Source organism: Castor canadensis, chromosome 18 (assembly GCF_047511655.1).
Source record: "Castor canadensis chromosome 18, mCasCan1.hap1v2, whole genome shotgun sequence".
Classification (NCBI taxonomy): domain Eukaryota; kingdom Metazoa; phylum Chordata; class Mammalia; order Rodentia; family Castoridae; genus Castor; species Castor canadensis.
Genome location: NC_133403.1, coordinates 8,787,640 through 8,808,388, shown reverse-complemented (window position 1 = coordinate 8,808,388; position 20,749 = coordinate 8,787,640). Strand labels below are relative to the sequence as shown.

At 37.6% G+C, this 20,749-nt stretch overlaps 1 protein-coding gene and 1 pseudogene across 1 annotated transcript in view; both read right to left on the bottom strand.

Annotated features, from left to right (window-relative positions):
- The window catches only part of LOC141418882 (zinc finger protein 280B-like), a 74,909-nt gene that overhangs the window by 28,080 nt on the left and 26,080 nt on the right, over positions 1 to 20,749 (bottom strand). The window lies entirely within an intron of this gene.
- LOC141419051 (U2 spliceosomal RNA) lies at positions 15,714 to 15,817 on the bottom strand (annotated as a pseudogene).

Below are 20,749 nucleotides of genomic sequence, written 5' to 3'. Positions count from 1 at the left end.
CTCCTGTTTCATGCTGGTTACTGTAGCTGGCATGAAACACACATACCACAACACCCAGCTTTTTCTGTTGAGGTAGTGTCTCGGGAGTGTTTTTGCTTGAGCTGGCCTAGAACAGCAATCCCCCCAGTCTTAGCCTCTTACATAGCTGGGATGAGAGATATGCCCCAGCATGCCCAAATATTGATTTAGAAGGGGTCTCATAAATATTTTTTGCCCAGGTTTGTCTTAAACCATGATCCAACTGATCTTAGCTTTCCAAGTAGCTAGAACTATAGGTGTGAGCTGCCAGCACCTGGCTTATGTCAGAGACTGGAAACTTTGAAACTACTGAAGGAAAAAATCCTTGAAGATAATAGGAATAGGCAACAACTTTCTGAACAGGACTGCAGTTGTTTAGGAAATAAGCATGAGAATTGAAGAATGGGACTGTTAAAAAGCTTCTACACAGCAACGGAAACAATGATCAGAATCAAGAGATAATCTAGAGAAACGGAGAAAACCTTTGCCAGGTATTCATTGGACAAAGGATTAATATCCAGAATTTATAAAGAGCTCAAAAAATTAAACAGTAAAAGAACAAATAATCAAATTAATAAACGGGCAATTGTGTTGTAAAAAAAAGTACAAATGGCAAATATATACATGAAGAAGTATTAAATAACCTTAGCTACAAAGGAAATTTAAATTAAAAATTGTGATTCATATTACCACAGTCAGAGTACCTATCATCAAGAACATAAACAACAAATGCTGGAGAGAATGTGGGGGAAAAGGACCTCACACACTATTGGTGGGAAGGTGAATTAATATAGCCACTATGGAACTTAGTATGCAGGTTCCTTAAAACACTAAAAATAGAACTACCATATAACCCTTCTATACCACTTCTGAAGACAGACAAATCTAGATAGATAGATAGATAGATATACGGACAGACAGACATAGATATCTGAAGGAATGCATAAAATAGAGATGCCTGCACACTCATGTTTATTGAGGCACTATTCACAACAGTGAAGCTATGGAAACAGCCTAGGTGTTCATTACTGATGAATGGATAAATAAAATGTGGTGTACATGTACACAATGGAGTATTATTCAGCAATAAAGAATAATGGAATTGTTGTTTACAAGAAAATGGGTGGAACTGGAGATCACTGTAAGTGAAATAAGCCAGACTCAGAAATACAAATATTTTTTCTCTCATATAGGCCTTTAGACCTAAAAAAAAAAAAAAGACATGAATGTAAAAGGGAGTCTATCTTGGAGGGTGGAAATCAGTGTCATGGGGAAAGTGATAGGAGAAAATGAGGGGGGTATGAAAAGGATCAAGTACTGTATAAGCATGTATGAAAATAGAATAATGAAGCCCATTAAAATCATATAGAAAAAGAGGAGTTGAAATAAGAAAGAATTGAATGGGGTGAATTTGATTTTAGCATATTTTATGCTTGTGTGGACATATAACAAACTTCTCTGTACAATTCATATGCTAATAAAATAGATTATTTCATATGGAAAAATAGATTAAAACTCACAATCAACTAAGAGCTGTCTAGAACAAACTCACTTTAGAACTAATGACACCTGAAGACTGAAAATAAAAGAGAGGAAAAATGTTATTCTATGCAAATAATAACAAAAATAGCAGGGATGAGTATTCTAGTATCAGAAAAAATTACTTTAATTCAAAAGCTGTTACAAAGAAAAAAATACAATGTTATAAATCTCAATTCACCATTTAAACATAACAATTAAAATATATATAGCAATCATTAACGGGCCCAAAGCAACAGAGCCAAATGATCAAGGACTGAAACATTTGAAACTGTGAGCTAAAACAAAGCTTTCTTCTATTTAGGCTGTTTGTCTCAGATATTTTGTCATAGTAATGGAAAGATGACTAACACAATATATGAAACAAACACTGAGGAAGTTGAAGGGGGAAACACACAGCTCTCCTATAATAGTAGGATATTTTAATACTTTATTTTCATCACTACATAGAACAACTACCCAGAATATCAATAAGGAAATACAGCACTTGAACAACACACACATCAGTTAGACCTAATAAACACATACAGAACATTCCTTTTAACTACAATATTCATTTTCTCAAGTCCACACAAAACATTCCCTAGAATACCTTTAGTAAATTCTATCAGTTTTAAAGAAAATAACACCAACCCTTCTCAGAGTTTTTCAAAACACTGAACATGAAGGAACACTTACCTTATTCTACAAGGTCAGCTAAAACTAAAATCAGAAAAAGATCTTACACGGAAAGAAAACTACAGACCAATATCCCATATGAATATTGATACAAAATCCTCAACAAAATATAAAAAGAATAGTTTTCAAAAAATTGCAACAGCAGATTGAAAGAAGGAACATTATTTTGAAATAGGATTTATTCCTGGAACTCAGGAATGATTCACATAATAAAATCAATCAATACAATACAAAATATTAATAGAATAAAAGGAAAACACATGATCATCTCAACTGATGAAAACATTGGTTAACAAAATTCAACACATCTTCATAATCAAAACATTTAACAATCTATGAATAGAAGGAAAGTACTTCAACATGGCAAAGGCCATATCTGAAAAATTCAGAGCTAACATCATATTCAATGATGAAAGACTGAAAATGTCTCCTCTAATAGTAGATATGACAATGCCCAGTCTCCTCACTTCTCTTAAATATAGTATATTAGAATATCTAGCCAAAGAACTTAGGCAATAAAAATAAATTAAGGAATAAATTTAAATTATCTGTTTGCTGATGACATGATCTTAAATGAATAAAATCCTAAAAATTATATACACAAAAACAGCTAAAAACTGAACATTGTGGTACACACTTGCAATGCCAGTTTCTCAGGAGGCAGAGGCAGGAGGATTGTGAGTTTGTGGCCAGCTCAGGAAAGTTAGTAAGACCCTATCTCAAAAAAAAAAATTGAAAAACAAAAGGGCTAGGGGCTAGAGGTGTGCCTCAAATGGTAAAACACCTGCTTAGCAAGTGCAAGGCCATGAGTTCAAACTCCAATACCCCACACAAAAAAATGTTAGAACTAATAATTTAGCAAAGTTGCAAGATAAAAAGTCAACATGCAAAACTTCATTGCGTATCTATACATTAACAATAAACAACCCAAAAAGGAAAATAATTCAATTTATAACAGCAAGCAACTGAAAGATTTATACACTGAAAATTACAAAACATAAAAAGAATACCCAAATAAATGGGAAGATATATTCATGGACTAGAAGACATTATGAAAAGTATCAAAACTACGCAAAGCAATCTATAGATTCATTGCAATTCTTAACAAGATCCCAGCCACATTTTCTTGCAAAAAAGATGTATTCTGAAATTCATACAGAATTACAAGGAGGTCCAAATAGCTAAAAAAATCTTGTAAAAGAATAAAGTAGAGAAACAAGGAATAAAGTTACTTCCTATTACTACAAAACTAGAGCTATATCATATAGTACTGACATAAAGACATACTTGTAGACAAATGGAAAAGAATCGAGAGCCTAGGAATAAACCCTCACATATATGCCAAACGATTTTCTTTAAAAATCTTATCAGCATATAATAATTGTACAGGGGATACATCGTGATATTTACATATGTGCTTACAATACATCTTAGATTTACCTGCTCCATGATTTTTCCTCTCCCCCCTTCTTAGATCAATTTCAGTTTTCATTCTTCAATTTTCATATATGAAACAAAATACATCTACCACATTCCCCATTTCCTTGTGTCCACCCACCTCCTACTAGTACCTACCCCAGAAAAGACCTATTTTCCTTCCTGCCCTTCATTCTTTTAAGTGTATATTGATAGTTCAAGGGGGTTTCACCTTGGTACTTCAGGTCTATATATAACATGGTTTAATCAAATTAAACTCCTCTCCCCTTCTCTATTGCCATGCTCCCCTAAGAGTCAACAACTTACAGTATAGTGCATTGTATTATATTCATATATAGATGGGTCGTTTCAAAGTTTTCATTCTCTAACATTTTCTTTACCTCTCCCACCTCCTATAGTCCCTTCAGACAGACTCACTAATACACTTTGTTCAAGTAATTTTCAACAAGGATGTCAAGACCATTCAGTATGGGAAAACACAGTCTTTATAACAAATGATGCTGGGAAAACTGCACATTCACTTGCAAAAAAATTAAGTTGAACCCTTACCTTACAGCACACACAAAAGTAATTTGAAATAAAGGCCTAAATACAAAAGCCAAAACATATAAAAACCTCTGAAGAAAACATTAGGAAAAACCTTCACAATTTTGGATTTGACAGTGATTTGTTGAATATGACACCAAACACATATCCAGGCATAAAAAACAAGAAAAGATAAAGAAAATATAAATTGGGCTTCACCAAAATTAAAAATGCATGCGACCAAAGGACACAATAAACAGACTAAAAAGACAATTTATAAAATGGGAGAAAAATTAGCAAATTTTTTAGCTTGATAAAGGATAATATCCAATCTATGAAAAAACTCCTACATCTTAAACAACTCAAATAACTGGGCGTAGGACTTGAATAGACATCTGCTCATTTGTCTATCTTCCAGACAAATGGCTAACAAACACATGAAAAGATAATAACCTCACTATTAGAGAAATGAAAACCAAAACCACAGTAAGCTACCACTTCACACCATTAGGATTATATTACCAAAGGAATAGTAAATAACAAGTTTTAGCAAGGATGTGTAGAAACTGGAACCCTTGCGCATTGCTGGTACAAATATAAAATTACACAGCTACTATGGAAGACATTATGGCATTTCTGTTAAAAAAAATGAAACATCAAGTTATTATATGACCCAGAATCTCACTTCTGGGTATGTGAACTCCACCCCACAAAAATTATTACTGACAATAGCTAAAAGGTTGATCACATTGTTGGGTAAAGTGATAACCAAAATGTACTGAATGTAGCATATACACAAACCAAACTGGAGAAATATACCCAAAATGTTGTATATAAACAAATTAGAGTATCATTTAATATTAAAAAGAAGTAAATGCTGACCCATATTATAGCATACATGAACACTGAAGACATTGTTAATTGGAATAAATTGGTCACAGAATAAAAATATTGTATGATTCCCAATATATAAGTGGCATACATACAACAGTCAAGTTCATAGAACTAAGAAATACAAGTGGGAGAGGGGAGGTGGGTGAAGAGGATACTGGGGAGTGAAGAGGATCAAAGCACAATGTGCGCGCACACAAACACACACACATGAAAGCACAATGAACCCACAAAATGCTATTTGAAAAGCAGGGGAAAAGGGGATGAATTGTTCATAGTTCACTATATACATCTGTGGAAGAATCACAGTGAAATACCCTTGTACTATGAATGTGTATTAATGAAAAAGAACTTAAAAATTACAGCAATGCTTGCCAGCTACTAGAGGAGGAAAGAATGGGCAGTTGTTTAATGGACATGGAATTTCAGTTTGAGAAGATGAAAAAGTTCTGCTGGTGGATGGTAGTGAGATTGTGAAACAATACGGATTTACTTAATGTTGCTGAACTATATACATAAAAATTTTAAAATGATAAAGTTTATGTTACGAATGTTTTATCACAATACAAAGATGATTTATACTTGATGCAAGCTTTCTACTTCTTAGAACTGTAGAAGAATACAGAACTAAAAGGGCCTACAACACTAAGAAATCCTTCCTTTAATGCTGGCCCTGCATCATCAAACAGGCCAAGAGACCTGGAGGTGCCTTACCACAGGTAACTTAGAATGATGTGAGTCTGGAACCTGGAAAGTTCAAGAGTACCCAAGATTGCACTCAACTCAGACAGAAATTCCAAATTGGGGGGTCTACAAGATCCCCCTCAGTTTTGATAACTCCTAGAACATAACTCACTGATAGATATTATATACGTGTATGTGATTTATGACATATCCATGGGACAAATCAATATCAGTCAAAGGAAGAGTTACATGGGCAGATCCATGAAAATTCCAAGCACAAGCTACCAGTTGTTTTTCCCAGTCACAGATAATGCTAACTTCTCCTAGCAGCAATATGTGCTACTTTGCAAGGAACATTACCAACCAGGAAAGCTCACCTAAGTTTGGAGTCCAGAGGATTTCTTTGTTTTGTTTTTTACTGAGGGGCTTGGTCATGTAGACCTGTTGACTAACCAGATGTTTGAATTGAATCTCCATTAAACTAGCAGCAAAACCCTTAACCCTCAGTCTTTCATTGTTTTCTTTTACGATTTATCTATAGAAAATAATTAAAGTAATTCTCACTTACGGCATGTTTGTATTCAAGATAGGTTTGGGCTGGTGGAGTGAATCAAATGATAGAGCACCTGCCTAGCAAGTGCTAGACACAATAGAGTCTGTTGGTTTCAAAATAATTCCTTTAATCACTCAAAACACTCCAATAAAAAGCAGGATCCTCTAACACTAAAACTGAATTGCAGACACTGGGGTGGGGTTTTAACAATAACTGAAACTCAAAGTACAAACAGGAATGAACAAAAAAAGGAACAAGCAATAAATGTGGGTTGGCCTGGGAAACACAATGGCAGCCAAAAAGATTTTTAAAACAATTACTTGTTTAGAGAATGTATCAACTCTTAGTATTCAACTTCTTAGTTTTGTTACCCCTCCCGGGCATGACGTCCCATTAGTGTGACCAGTGTTTCATAAAATTACTGCATTTGTATTAAGTCTACATTCCACATATGAGAGAGAACATGTGGCCTTTGGCCTTTTGATGCTGCTTAACTTCACTTAAGATTATGTTCTTTTGTTCAATCTGTTACCTGTGAATGACAAAATTTCATTCTTTGTGGCAGAATAAAATACCATACTGCCTAAATACCACATTTTCTTAATCCATTCATCAGTAGTGGGGCATCCTAGCTGTTTCAATAGTTTAGCTATTGTGAGTTGTGCTACAATAAATATGGGTGTACAGGTGCTTTTGCTGTAAGCTGACTCACAATCCTTCAGATATACCCCTAGGAGTCGTATTACTGGATCATATGGCAGGTCTATTTTTAGTTTTTTAAGGAGTCTCCATAATCTTTTCCATAGTGGTTATACTAGCTCTCATCCCCACTAGCAGTGTATGAGGGCTCCTTTTCCCTGCATCCTTGCCAACATTTGTTATTGTTTGTGTTCTTGATGGTAGCCATTCTAACAGGAGTGAGGTACAATCTTAGTGTGGTTTTTATTTGCGTTTTCTTTATGGTCAGGGATGGTGAGCATTTTTTCATGTTTTTTTTTTTTTTTTTTTTTTAGCCATTTGAACTTCTTTTGAAAGGGCTCTGTTCAGTTCATTTGCCCATTTCTTCACTGGGTCATTGATTTTAGGGGAGTTTAGCTTTTTGAGTTCCCTGTATATTCTGGTTATCAGTACTTTGTCTGATGTGTAGCTAGCACTGTGGGGGGTTCTCTTAAATTTAGAGACTATTTCTTTTCTTGTGCAGAAGCTTTTTAATTTCATGTAGTTCCATTTGTCCATCCTTTCTCTTAGTTGTGGAGCCACTTGGGTTCTACTGAGGAAGTCATTGCCTATGACTATTGCTTCCAGAATAGAAATCTTAAACTGACTGAAACTACCATAAGAAATGGAATAAGGTAGAATGAAGAAAATTAGAGGAGATAAACCAATTGGGGTTATAATACATCTATACATGGAAATATCACAAGTAACTCCTTGTATAGCTACCTTTATCTCAAACAAGCTAAAATGTCATTTGTTTTGTTTTTTATTTTCTCTCTGTTCTTCTATAAAATCAGAGAACAGGAGGGTGGAACAAGTCCTGCCCAGAGGGATGGGATAGTACCAGTGGGAGGGGGGAGGTGTTGGGGAAACAGGGTAGGAAAGTGAATGCAGTACAAAAAATGTGTATACATGTATGTAAATGCAAAAATGATACCTGTTTAAACTACTCCAGAAATCAGGGGTGGGGTGGAGATGAAGAAGAATGGTAAAGGGGGTGAATTCACATGTGATATATTTGAAACATTGTAATAACCTGGGTAAATGTCACAATGTACCCCCACCCATCACAACAATAAAGGAAAAAAAAATTACTTGTTAACCTTCAGCCCTAGAAGGCCACAAGGGGATGCTGTGTATCTTCTCAAGGGATTTAAAGCCCAAATGGTTCAGCTCCTATGGTGCCTGGACAGTTACTCACTGGCCTGTGTAAAATGTTATATAATAGCTGCTTCCTTCCCCAGGACAAATTCACAGTACACAGTAATCCCAGGTCTACCTCTCTAAGTATGACTGCTCTCAGGGCTGAGAAAAAAGTGGTAGAGGAGATAAAGGGTTTACATTCACCTAATATACTACATAAATATATCCCTTCTACACAAAGATGTCAGTAAGAAATAGCCTCCAGAAAGTCCAGACACATCTATGGGACCAGGATATCCTTCCAACATCTTCACCATGATCTGAATTCCTCTCCTCTTCTTTGTTCACTTTCTCTTCACTTGTTGCCCAGGTTAAAATAGATTTCAGATACGAGTCTTTGGAGAAGTCCTTCTCTTTTTGTTCCTTATTCATAAGATGTGTCCCATTTTGGTTTCCAGGTACAGTTTTGAGGCTGTGGTGACTCAGGAGCCCTCACTAAGAATGCCCCCAGGAAGGAAATTCTCATTTGTGGATCCAGCACTGGAGCTGTGACCAATAGTCACCATCCATACTTGTTCCAGCAGAATCTGGCCAAGTCCCCAAAACACTTACTTATGATACAAGCAATAGACACCCTGAATCCCTGCCTGGTTCTTGGGCTCTCTCCTTGGGGGCAAAGCTTCCTTGACTCTCTGGTGCCCAGCCTGAGGATAAGGCTGATTACTACTGCATGCTATATTACAGTGATGGTCAGCAGAGTGAGACATCCACAAGAAAAACAAGACATAACTATTTCTAGGCCATTTGGATGTGAGGATTATATAATCAAACACACCAGGTTTCAAGGCAGCTTAAATATGGAACATCAGTAGAAAGGGGAAGAGAAGAGACTGAATTGATTACCTTCCATGGATGAGCAGTATAATGGAAGAAATGTGCCAGTGATTGTGAGGACTGGCTCAGAAAAAGAAAATTCTAGATCTTTTATAACCCAGAAAGAACAATATTGGCTAAATCAGATCTAAAAACCACAACTCCAGAAAGTAGTGAACCCCATGAATACTTTGCAGGCGAGGTGCAAATGCATATTACTAAAATTTTTTGGTTGGACAGCATTTAAAGCAATTACATGCATAGAATGAAAAGATTGTAAATTCTCTATTAATGTTCTCTGAAAATGTTTTTATCCCCACTAATATTTCTAAATTTGAATGCATTCATTCAGTTTAAGTAATTCCAAAATTGTGATCAAACCTTGTGCTGTTTCTGTTCTCTACTTCTGCACTTCTACTTAAAACTAATAAGAAACTCCCCAATTCTTAAAATGTACACAAATATTTTAATGACTGCTTAATATAACTTTCATTTGAGGGCTGATGTTATATTATAGCATTTAGGCAATTTCAATTATTTACTAGTCAAATAAAAACATGATATTCTATTGTGACTACATATTCCTGGTCAATTGTATGGATATGGTGATGCCTACCACTTTGAATACCAGGTACATTATTACAGACATTTCAATGTACAAAATAAGAGAAAAATAAGTTAATAGGCTGCCCCTGTTGGATGGAGCATCAGATTGTGGTGTCAAGAACAATTCAGATCCCAAACCATATAGATGTCTTTGTACACGTGTTGTAACAGTACTTCCCAAACTTTATTGTGTTCACAAATCATCTTAAAATCTTGCAAAATGTGGATTCTAAGAAAGAGAGAGAGAGAGAGAGAGAGAGGCAGGGAGGGAGGGAGGAAGGAAAGATGAAAGGGGAAGGAGAAGGGGATGGAGAAATAAAAATGTTGATTGTGATTCAGTAGTTCTAGAGTGAAGACAGAATTTCTGGTTTCTGCATTTCTAAAAGGTTCCTAGAGCCAGGCATGTTGGCATATAACTGTATTTCCACCACTCCAGAGGCACCGGCAGGAGGATTGTGAGTTCTGGGCCAGCCTGGGCTACAGCACCAAAAAAAAGACCTCCTGCCACACAAAAATCTAAATTCTATATATGTCATAAAATAAGAAGGAGAATCTTACGAAGACAAGAACCTAAAAGAAATATATGAAGTAGTAAAGTAATGAGTTCAGGTTACAGAAAATTCCACACTACCTGAAGGGAAACTACTAGAGATGACAAAAGCAAACATTTTATTTTCCACTTTCTTTAGAAAATAAAAATGAGTCCTGTTTATCCCCTCTGCCTTCTACCATGTGAGAACACAGCATTCTTCCCATCTAGAGGACTCAGTGTTCAATAGACCATATTGGTAGTAGAAAACAGCCCTCTCCAGATGTCAACATCCTCATCTTGGATGTCTCAGCCTCCAGAATACTGAGAAGTAAATTTATGTTCTTTATAAAAAAAAAAAAAAAGGGCAAATAAACATCAAAATGAACTTCCCTCTAGCTCTTGCCAATCTCCCTATTGGCCTCTCTTCAGGTCTTTTCTAACGTGCAGACCATCTTCAACTTCAACTCCTCACCATCTCTGATTGTCAATTCCAGAGTGCCAGAAATCTGGAAAATAATATCAGAAATTCTAAGCCACAGTGATTATGATCCAACATGAAAGGAAGAAATTCAATGGAAAAGATAATTTATAAGCAGTTAACAAACCCACAAAAATAAAACAATGAAAACTATACCTGGCTGACATAGTCACAATGACACATGCCATGTTCATGAATAGGAAGACAGAATTTTTGTATGAGGTCACTTCTTCCTAAATTGGCATATAAATTAGAGACAGCCTGCCCAACAAAAAATACCAACAACCTTTTTGGAGAAATTGACAAGCTATTTGGTACAGCCCCTTCCCCCCAAAAATATCAACAACCTTTTTGAAAAAAATGGACAAGCTATTTGTAAAGTTCATATGAAAACAGTATAACCAGAGTAGTCAAAACTTTTGAAATGCCAAAAAGGGCAGAGAAATCCTACCTGATTTCAAAATTTATTATTACAAAATTTATTACATGTGTGAAACTGTCATCATGATAGACATGCAGCTCATCATGGTTTCAGGCCAGCCAAGGGAAAAAAGGAAGCAAAATCCCCATCTCAACCCATAAAAGCTGGGCATAGAGACAGAAGCCTATATCCAGCTACACAGGAAGCCTCTATAGGAGGATCGCAGTCTAGTTCAGCCTCAAGCATAAACACAAGACCCTGTTTGAAAAATACCTAAAACAAAAAGGGCTGGGGGCATAATCCAAGCTGCAGAGTGCTTGCCTAGCAAACACAAGGCCCTAAGTTCAAACCCCAGTACCACTAATAAATAAATATGTACATTCTTGCTAAACTTCTACTTATAAGTTTCTCCTTTTCTAAAACCCTGTAAGATGCTTTTCTTCATGGAAATAAAGTTCCTATGAATTATTTGGAAATTGGGAAGATGCATCAATCAATCTTTCCCTTTCTCCCTTACTGCAAAAATCTTCCTGAGATGTTTCCTTCCTCCAGTAACAAAACCAATTAATCAAATATTTCAAAATAATGAGTAGAGAGGACTTTCAACACAACCAAAATGAATAAACAACAAATGTCTGAGATGATATATGTTATGCCAGTTACCCTGACATGATAATCATACATTGTAGACAGTTATTGAAATGTCACACTATGGGTTCAGGGTGTGACTCAGGTGGGAGATAACTTGCCTAGCAAACTTGAGGCTCTGAGATCAAACTATATTTCTAAACAAAAAAGAAAAGAAAAAGAAGTGACACACTATAACCCACAAATATTTGCAATTACATTATGTTTTAAAAACACATGGCTACATGCAGCACCAGGCTGACACAATTATAGCTAGGACCTAAAGCAGGGGGAGTGTTTTATTTGCTTCCTCTACAACTCTAATACTAACAATGATTTTTGAACAACCCAGTTGGATCACAGGTCCTTTATAATCAATGCATTCAGAAAACTGTAAAACACTGAACAAAGAAATTGAAGACTACTACAAAAGATGTAAAGATCTCCCATGCTTACAGATGGGCATAATCAATATTATGAAAATGGTTACATTACCAAAAGCAATCTACATGTTCAATGAAATCCCCATCAAAATTCTAATGACATTCATCACAAAGACTGAGAAATGAACCCTAACATTCACACAGAAGCACTAAAGACTTCAAATAGCCAAGGCAATACTGAGCAAAAAGAGCAACACTGTAGGCATCACAATTCTTGACTTCAAACTATTATTACAGAGCCATAGTAATAAAAACAGCACAGTACTGGGACAAAAACAGACATGAAGACCAATGGAACAGATGACCCACACAGATATGAATCCACACAGCTATGCCCACCTGATATTTGACAAAGGCACCCAAAACACACAATGAAGAAAGACAGCCTCTTCAAAAAATATTGCTGGGAAAACTGGATATCTGCATGTAGAAAATTGAAACTAGATCCATGTTTCTCACCTTGTACAAATATCAACTCAAGGTGGATTAAGGACCTTAATAGAAGACCTGAAACTTTGAAGCTAGTGAGAGAAACAGCAGGGAATACACTGGAACTTATAGGCATGGGCAATAACTTCGTAAATAGAACTCCAATGGCTCAGCAATTAAGAGAAAGGATTAACAAATGCGTCTAAAAAGCTTCTGCACAACCAAAGAAATAGTCACCAGACTGAAGAGGCAGCCCACAGAATGGGAGATAATCTTTGCCACTACACATCTGACAAGGGATTAATAACCAGTATATACAGGGAGCTCAAAAAACTAAACTTCTGGGCTGGTGGAATGGGTCAAGTGATAGAGTGCCTGCCTAGTAAGTGCAAGGCCCTGAGTTCAAACCCCAGTACCACCAAAACCCCCCAAAAAAACCTAAAACACTAAACTGTCAAAAAATCAATGATTCAGTGAAGAAATGGGCAAATAATAAAGAAAGCTTTTTCAAGGGAAGAAGTTCAAATGACCAAAAAACACTTGAAAAAAATGTTCAACATCGCTAGCCATAAAGGAAATGCAAATCAAAACCACATTAAGATTCTACAACCAATAAAGAAATGAGCAACTGAACTAAACAGAACTTTCTCAAAAGAAGAAATTCAAATGGCCAAAAAAACACATGAAAAAATGCTCACCATCTCTAGCCATAAAGGAAATGCAAATCAAAACCACACTAAGATTCCACCTCACCTCTGTTAGAAATACTACTAACAACAGGTGTTGGCGAGGATGCAGGGAAAAACGAATCCTCGTACACTGCTGGTGGGAATGCAAGCTAGTGCAACCATTCTGGAAAAAAGTTTGGAGACTTCTTAAAAATCTAAACATGTATCTGCCATATGATCCAGCAGTCCCACTCCTGGGTATATACCCAAAGGAATGTGACACAGGTTACTCCAGAGGCACCTGCACATCCATGTTTATTGCGGCACTATTCACAATAGCCAAGTTATGGAAACAGCCAAGATGCCCCACCACTGATGAATGGATTAAGAAAATGTGGTATTTATACACAATGGAATTCTACTCATCTATGAAGAAGAATGAAATCTTATCATTTGCAAGTAAATGGATGGAATTGGAGTATATCATTCTGAGGGAGGTTAGCCAGGCTCAGAAGACCAAAAACTGTATGTTCTCCCTCATATGCAGACTTTAGGTCTAGGGCAAATACAGCAATGTTATGGGACTTGGGTCACATGATATGGTGACAGCACACACGGGAGGTATGGGGATAGGTAAGAAACCCAAAAAACATGATAGTATTTGAGGTCCTCACTGCAGAGGAACTAATACAGAAACCTTAAAGTGACAGAGGTCAATATGAGAAGGGGATCAGGAACTATAGAAAAGGTCAGTTAGAGATGAATCAACTTGGGTTGTAACACATTTATACATGGAAGCAATGCTAGGAATCTCCCTGTATAGCTATCCTTATCTTAACTCACAAAAATGCTTTGTCTTATTATTGTTTATATTCTCTCTTCGACAAAATTAGAGATAAGGGCAGAACAGATTTGGCCCAAAAGTGGGGGGGGGGGTCAGGAGGGAGAGGAAGGGGGAGGGAGACAGGGGGGAGAAATGGCCTAAACAATGCATCCACATATGAATAAACAAGAAAGAAAAAGAAAAGATTCCACCTCAGTCCTGTTAGAATGGCCACCACCAAGAACACAAACAACAACAAATTTGGCAAGAATGTAGGGAAAAAGGAACTCTCATACACTGCTGTGGGAATGTAAATTAGTATAGCCTCTATGGAAAACAATATACAGGCTCCTCACAAAAACTAAAAATAGAACTGCCAAATGATTCAGCAATACCACTCCTAAGGATAAACTTGATGAAATGTAAGTCAGGTTACAATAAAGACATCTCACTCACATGCTTATTGCAGCATTATTCACAATTGCCAGGCTATGCAAACAGTCAAGATGTCCCATGCTGATGAACGGCTTATGAAAATGTGTTGTTTATATATAATGGAATTTTGTTTAGCTGTAAGGAAAAATGAAACTTTGTCATTTGTAGGTAAATGGATGAAACTGGAGAACATCATCTTAAATGAAGTTATCCAGGTTCAAAAAGACAAAGGCTGCACATTTTCTCTCATATGTGGAATACAGGTGCAATACAAATACAGGCAAAATACACAGAAATATATACAAAGCGTGAATCCAAAAGTGAGATTGGTAGAGCAGACCAAAGGAGGAGGAAAAGAAGGAGAAAAAGTGAATAATAATGAAATATATTACACCTGTGTTGGAATAAGACACAAGGAAACAAGCTGAAAACTGTTAAACAACACAGAATGGGGGGAAAGGGTAAAGAAGTGCAGTGGAGGGGATTATACTGACTTAAGCACAATACATGTACAGGCAAAAATCCCACTGACCAACGAACAGACACCTAAACTATGAAGAACAAGAATGAAAAACAAGTCTTGCTAAGTGGAGAGCACTAATGGGAGTGGGGGTAAATGGAAATAAGGAAGGTGAATATGGGTGATGTACTTTATATATAAGAATAAATACAGAACTCACCATAAGAAGAGGACTAAGGTAGACAGGAGAAAATCTAGAAGGTAGAAAGGAGGAAACTGGAAGGAATCAAGCAATTCAGGATTCAATAAATATATACATGGAAATGACATAATGAAATTCTCTGTATAGATTTTTTTTTTGCAGTTGGAGTTTTTTTTTTCTTTGTTGAGCTTTAAAATTCTTTAATTGTTGTACTGGGTGGGGGAACATTGTAGCATTTAGAAAAGCTCTTACAATGTATCAACTATATCATACTTGAATTCACCACCCGCCCCCCCGACCACTCTCCTTTATTCCCCTATAGATACCCTAAGAAAACAAAAGTGTCTTTTTTTTTCTCAAAAATGGAGGATAGGTATGTAAATAAGTTCCTGTTTGGGTGTTGATACCAGTGGGAGGAAGGAGGATATAAGGAAAATGTATACAAAGGTGATTATGGTGCAGATATTTTGTTCTTACGTATGAAAATGAAAAAAATGAGACTTTTTGAAACTATTCTAAGAATGGGGGAGGGGAGGATAAATGAGAATGATGGAAGGGATGAATTTAAATAAGATATATTAAACTGATAAGAACAGATACTACACTTGATCTTAGCCAAAAGGCCGAGAAGCGATGAATTTAAATAAGATATATTGCAAGCACTTTTGTAAACGTCACCATGTACCCCCAGCACAGTAACATGATAATTAAAAATTTTTTTAAATCTATGCATTCAACCCACTTTCAACTCAGTGAAATTCATGGTTTCTTACTTAATTTTCCCTAAAATACACATATTACATTTTGTTCATCTGAAATTCTCATCTTTATATAAAACACCTGGACATAGCTGCCAAGTCTATAGCTATACCACCCTCAACATGCCCAATCTCATCTAAGTAGAGTTGTTGCAGTCTCTCTCCACCCTTCTCAAAATTCTATCTATATTTTATGTTTTGAGTCAGTGCTTTTCAATGAAAACAGCTATTGTGCATCTGTTCCATTTTCTTTCTCCATTTACGACTCGCCCTATAGACTTGGGGATCTTGAGCAGTGGTCATTTGGAGTATAGCAAGAGGTGCAGGAGTTCCAATGCTGAGGATCCACAGTAAATGAGCTGTCTGGTCTTCATTGGCCTACTAAGCCTGGGAAAAAGTCCCTACACCTGGACTCCTGGACAACCTGAACTCCTCTGCTGCAAATGCAGAAGCTCAAAAAGATCCCCAAAGGTATGAATGGCTTCCCCTCTCATCTGGAAGGTCTTTCATTCCACAGTGACAAAATGTTCTACCAGTCTGGTGCCAACCCTCCTCTAGCAGAAGGTCTACACACACAAGACTTCACCAGGAGTGCCATGGCCTGATAGCATTCTTTCATGTATCCTTGCTGACCCCAAGATCTTACTCATACTCAGAATAAGAACTTTGCCATGCTCTTCCTCTAGGAACCTGGTGTACAGATGTTAGTGTGCCACCCAATTTTCTCCTTCAAAGACTCTACTTCCTCCAGCTTCCAGAAGTGTTGGCTGCTGATGGCTCACAGCTGACTCTCTGGGAATCACTAAGATTACATGAACTGATCTGCCGAAAATCATTCTCTTAACCCAGAATCAGCCACATGAAAGGTTTGCTTCTTGCACAAGTACAACAGACATCTTGCCAAAATTTACATTAAGTCTAAATCTTCCATCTAATCTTATAAATATACATGGGCCAGCTGAGACCTCCTCTGTGACTCCACTGCAAATCAATTTCTCCCTCTTTGCCATCCTCTTCCCTCCCTTGTTTACATGTAATTCCCAATAAAACCCCTACAGGAAAATCAACTCAGAAACTGGTTTTTGAGTAGCTCAACATAGGAAAGTTATAACATATATAGCTATTTATCTGGTGGATGCATGCTTTCTTATTCTTATCAGGAAAGATCAAAATCAGTTTGTACTCATGGAATGAGTGAAAGGATAATTTTAAAGCTTTATCCCAGAGCTACATCAACTCTTCCATTTCATCTAAGTAACCTGGACCATCTGGATATTCTAAAGAATATCATACCAATTTCGTACAGTGAAGACATCATACTAATCAAACCAGATGGGCAAGAGGGGACAAAGCACAGTAAAGACCTTGCTATAACAAAGGAGGTGAACACTGATGCTTCTGGGGCCTCTAATATTAGCTAGCTTCTACAGGGGCCCATTAGTCTGTGAGATGACAGGACATCTCCTGAGTAATACAAATTATTATAACTCACATTTCTCATCCTCAAAGGAGAAACTTACACTAAGTAGGCTTCTTCAACTTCTGGAAGCTCATATTTCACCATGGAAACACTGTTAAGTCTACTACTTTGAGAGGCACAGAAGTGCTCTGAAAGTATGATTTAAACAATACTATGGCATTAGAGCCACAACATCCAGTAGACACAGCTACACCACAATGTAGTCCTCTGGGTTCTAAAAAAATCAAAGAAATGAGCACCATTCAGAAATAAACTTGGCAATGCTACTGGACCTGGAAGAGACTGAACATTTGCCCATGTGACAGTTAGCTCTTAGGTGTCTAGGTATGATCGATATTAGGTGTGCTCCAAAAAAGAAAATAAATAATTAAAAACACTAAGAAAATTCAGATTCTTGACTCTTCTACTCAACAAGTATGTCTGATGTGTATTAACTGAAGTAAAGACATTTACTTCTCCCTAAAATGTCTCCACCCAGTTTCTTCCTGGAGAATCACATACATTGAATTTGACACAATGAGAAATCTGAAAATTCTAGATCTAAGGGACAGGGATTGCAAATAGAAGACCTGCAGTAGAAAGCCTGCAGGAATGCATGCTTCCATCATTGGTATTTCCATTGTGGACACTAGAGGGGGCTGTGTTCTATCCCCTGAGAAATAAGTACCAGCAGTGAAATCTTTTGAAGGTCATAGGTCCCGTATCACTTGAAAACTCAGTAGCTATGATCTGGCCAAGTTGCTGAGTCCCTCTGGAGGGGAGCTCACAAAAACCTTGCCCCCAACAAAATGTCAGAAGTTATAATGAGTGTGTGGTGCTGCTTGTGTGGTGAAGGTCCTGATAAACATGGCACTGGGCTGCCTGCACAATGGCCTTGGGTTCCTCTCCTGTTCGCATTTCTAGCTCACTGCACAGATCAGGGGGACTTTCTGGGCTGGGGAGTCAGGAAAGCAACAGAGTACGTCATGACCCTGTCTCCCCTCCTGATCACTGGGTCTCTCTTGTTTTCAGGAGCCACTTCATAGGGTGTGATGACTCAGGAATCTTCACTGCCCACAAATCCTGAAGAGAGTCAGTCACACTCACCTGTGGCTCCAGTGCTGGGGCTGTCACCACCCAGTAACTATGACAACTAGATCCAACAGAAGCCCTACCAGGTGCCCAGGGTCTAATAGACGGATCCAGCAACTGAGTCCCAGGGGTTTCTGCACAATTCTGAGGCTCTCTGCTCAGAGACAAGGCTGCCCTCAAAATCATACGGGTCCAGCCTGAGGATGAGGCTGATATTACTGTCTTCTGTGGCACAGCAACCATTTCCATAGTGACACATGCAGAAGGGGAAGTAAGACAAAAACACCCTGGCTCAGCCTCACCCTTGCAAACAAGGATGAACCCATGTCCTAGGAAACATGTCTGGCTTCTGAGACAGATGCAAATCTTTGGGGACCAGAAGGGAGACTGATAGGCAACTACTAAGAAGGCTGTCAACGAAGTCCATACCCACCTATTTGTACCCCCTGTGGAATCCTTTCCCTTGAATAAGGGCTAGACTGAGTGGTTGGTATAATGACTAGGAAGCCATGGGGCTGATAGAAGAAAAGGCATGCAAGGAGATGGCAGTAACTCTATTTGGTTACACTTACACCAGATGATGAATGGGGAAATCTCCCAGCAAGAGACCTTCCATAGACAGCACAGGACACTACCCAGAAGTAGAGGATGGGGAACTGACAAGAGACAAGAATAAGAGAAGGGCCTATGAATCTAGGAGATGTCACTCAGCAGCATAGACAGGAATCTCTGGGTCACACAGGTGGGAAAGGCAGCAGCTTACAGTCTTTTACATAGTCCCCTCTCTACACTTGCAGATGGTGAACACAGTTCCATGGGGTATACAAAGCAGGTAGTTCTAAATGGCTAAAATATGCTTTTTCAGTCTATATTGAAAAGAATTGGATGTATAGAAATTTGATTTTAGTACTAGCAGATGTGAGTTTATGATGCTATCCTGCCACAAAGAGGTAAACAACACAGGAGCCATACACAGGCCATCTTTAAGGCATTTATATAACTGGATTCTAGCAGAGAACAGAAGTGACAAGATGTCAGTCCTGACATTAGGTTAAAAAGATTATGGTCTACCTTGCTTTCCTTTATAACGCTTGCCCTGGGACAACACCGTGGAAAAACACACATGTAAGGAACCAAACCTGAAAAGCCATGTGAATGGGAAAAGCAGCAGATCCCACCACTCAGCCAAGCTTTCAGATGTATGCAGCCCCTGCCTACAGCTTGCCTGCAACTAAAGGAGAGGAACCCGCACGATGCATCCCCTTGCTTCCTAACTCAAAGAAATAGGGATGTAAATGGTTTAAGTCAGTAAGTTTTGGGATGATTTCTTACACAGAAATAGACAATAGGAGATTAATTAAACTAAAATGTTAGTTTAAATGTAAAGACAGAAAGCGAATCTGTGCCCATGCATATGGAGCACATCCCTGGGGAGATGCTGGGGCCTCCACTGGGGTGTGACAAAGGAGTGGCTCATAGCCATGCTCACAAGAGCTCACCTTCCTGAAGACAGGTGTCACCTTTAGCAGGTGAATATGCATTGAAGTGACTTGGGGTGCATGTCCTTAATAAAATAGAGACAAAAGCTGGCTTTTTCAGCTTAAAAGAATAAAAGGCATTCATATATTTTTATACAGAACAATGATTGCAACAATTCAGCCCATGGAGCATGTGGTTTGAATGCCAAATAAATAGGGAGATCAGTGAACGATTCTGAGCTCTTCAGTCCCTGGCCTATAAAAGGACGATCCTAAAGTCCTAGACGGGATGCAGAGTATTCAGTGAAAACAGATACAGTTGGCTTTCTGTATCTGCAGGTTCCACATATGCATATTCAACCAACACTCAATCAGAGATACTAATTATTTTCATCTGTACTGAACATATACTTTTTGTCATTATTTCCTAAATAGTGTAACAACATTTATAATAGTATAGTACAGCATTTATATTTTACTAGATATTATAAGTAATCTAGTTGTAAAGTTTATAGCAGGATATGCATACATTATATACAAATATACATCTTATATAAAGGACTTGAACATCTGTGGATTTGGGGATTCTTGGGGCTTCTGAAAGCAGACCTTCCTGAGAATATGTAACACTGAGTAGTCTGTATTTTCAATTCCCATATTCTCTCCTCCCTAAGACACATGCACATATAATTTCCTATTTCAGGATCTAAGCCTAGGCTGAGATCCTCCCCTTTTCTATAGTGCTGTCTCTTCTTTTGTATTGCTAAATTCTGGTATTGG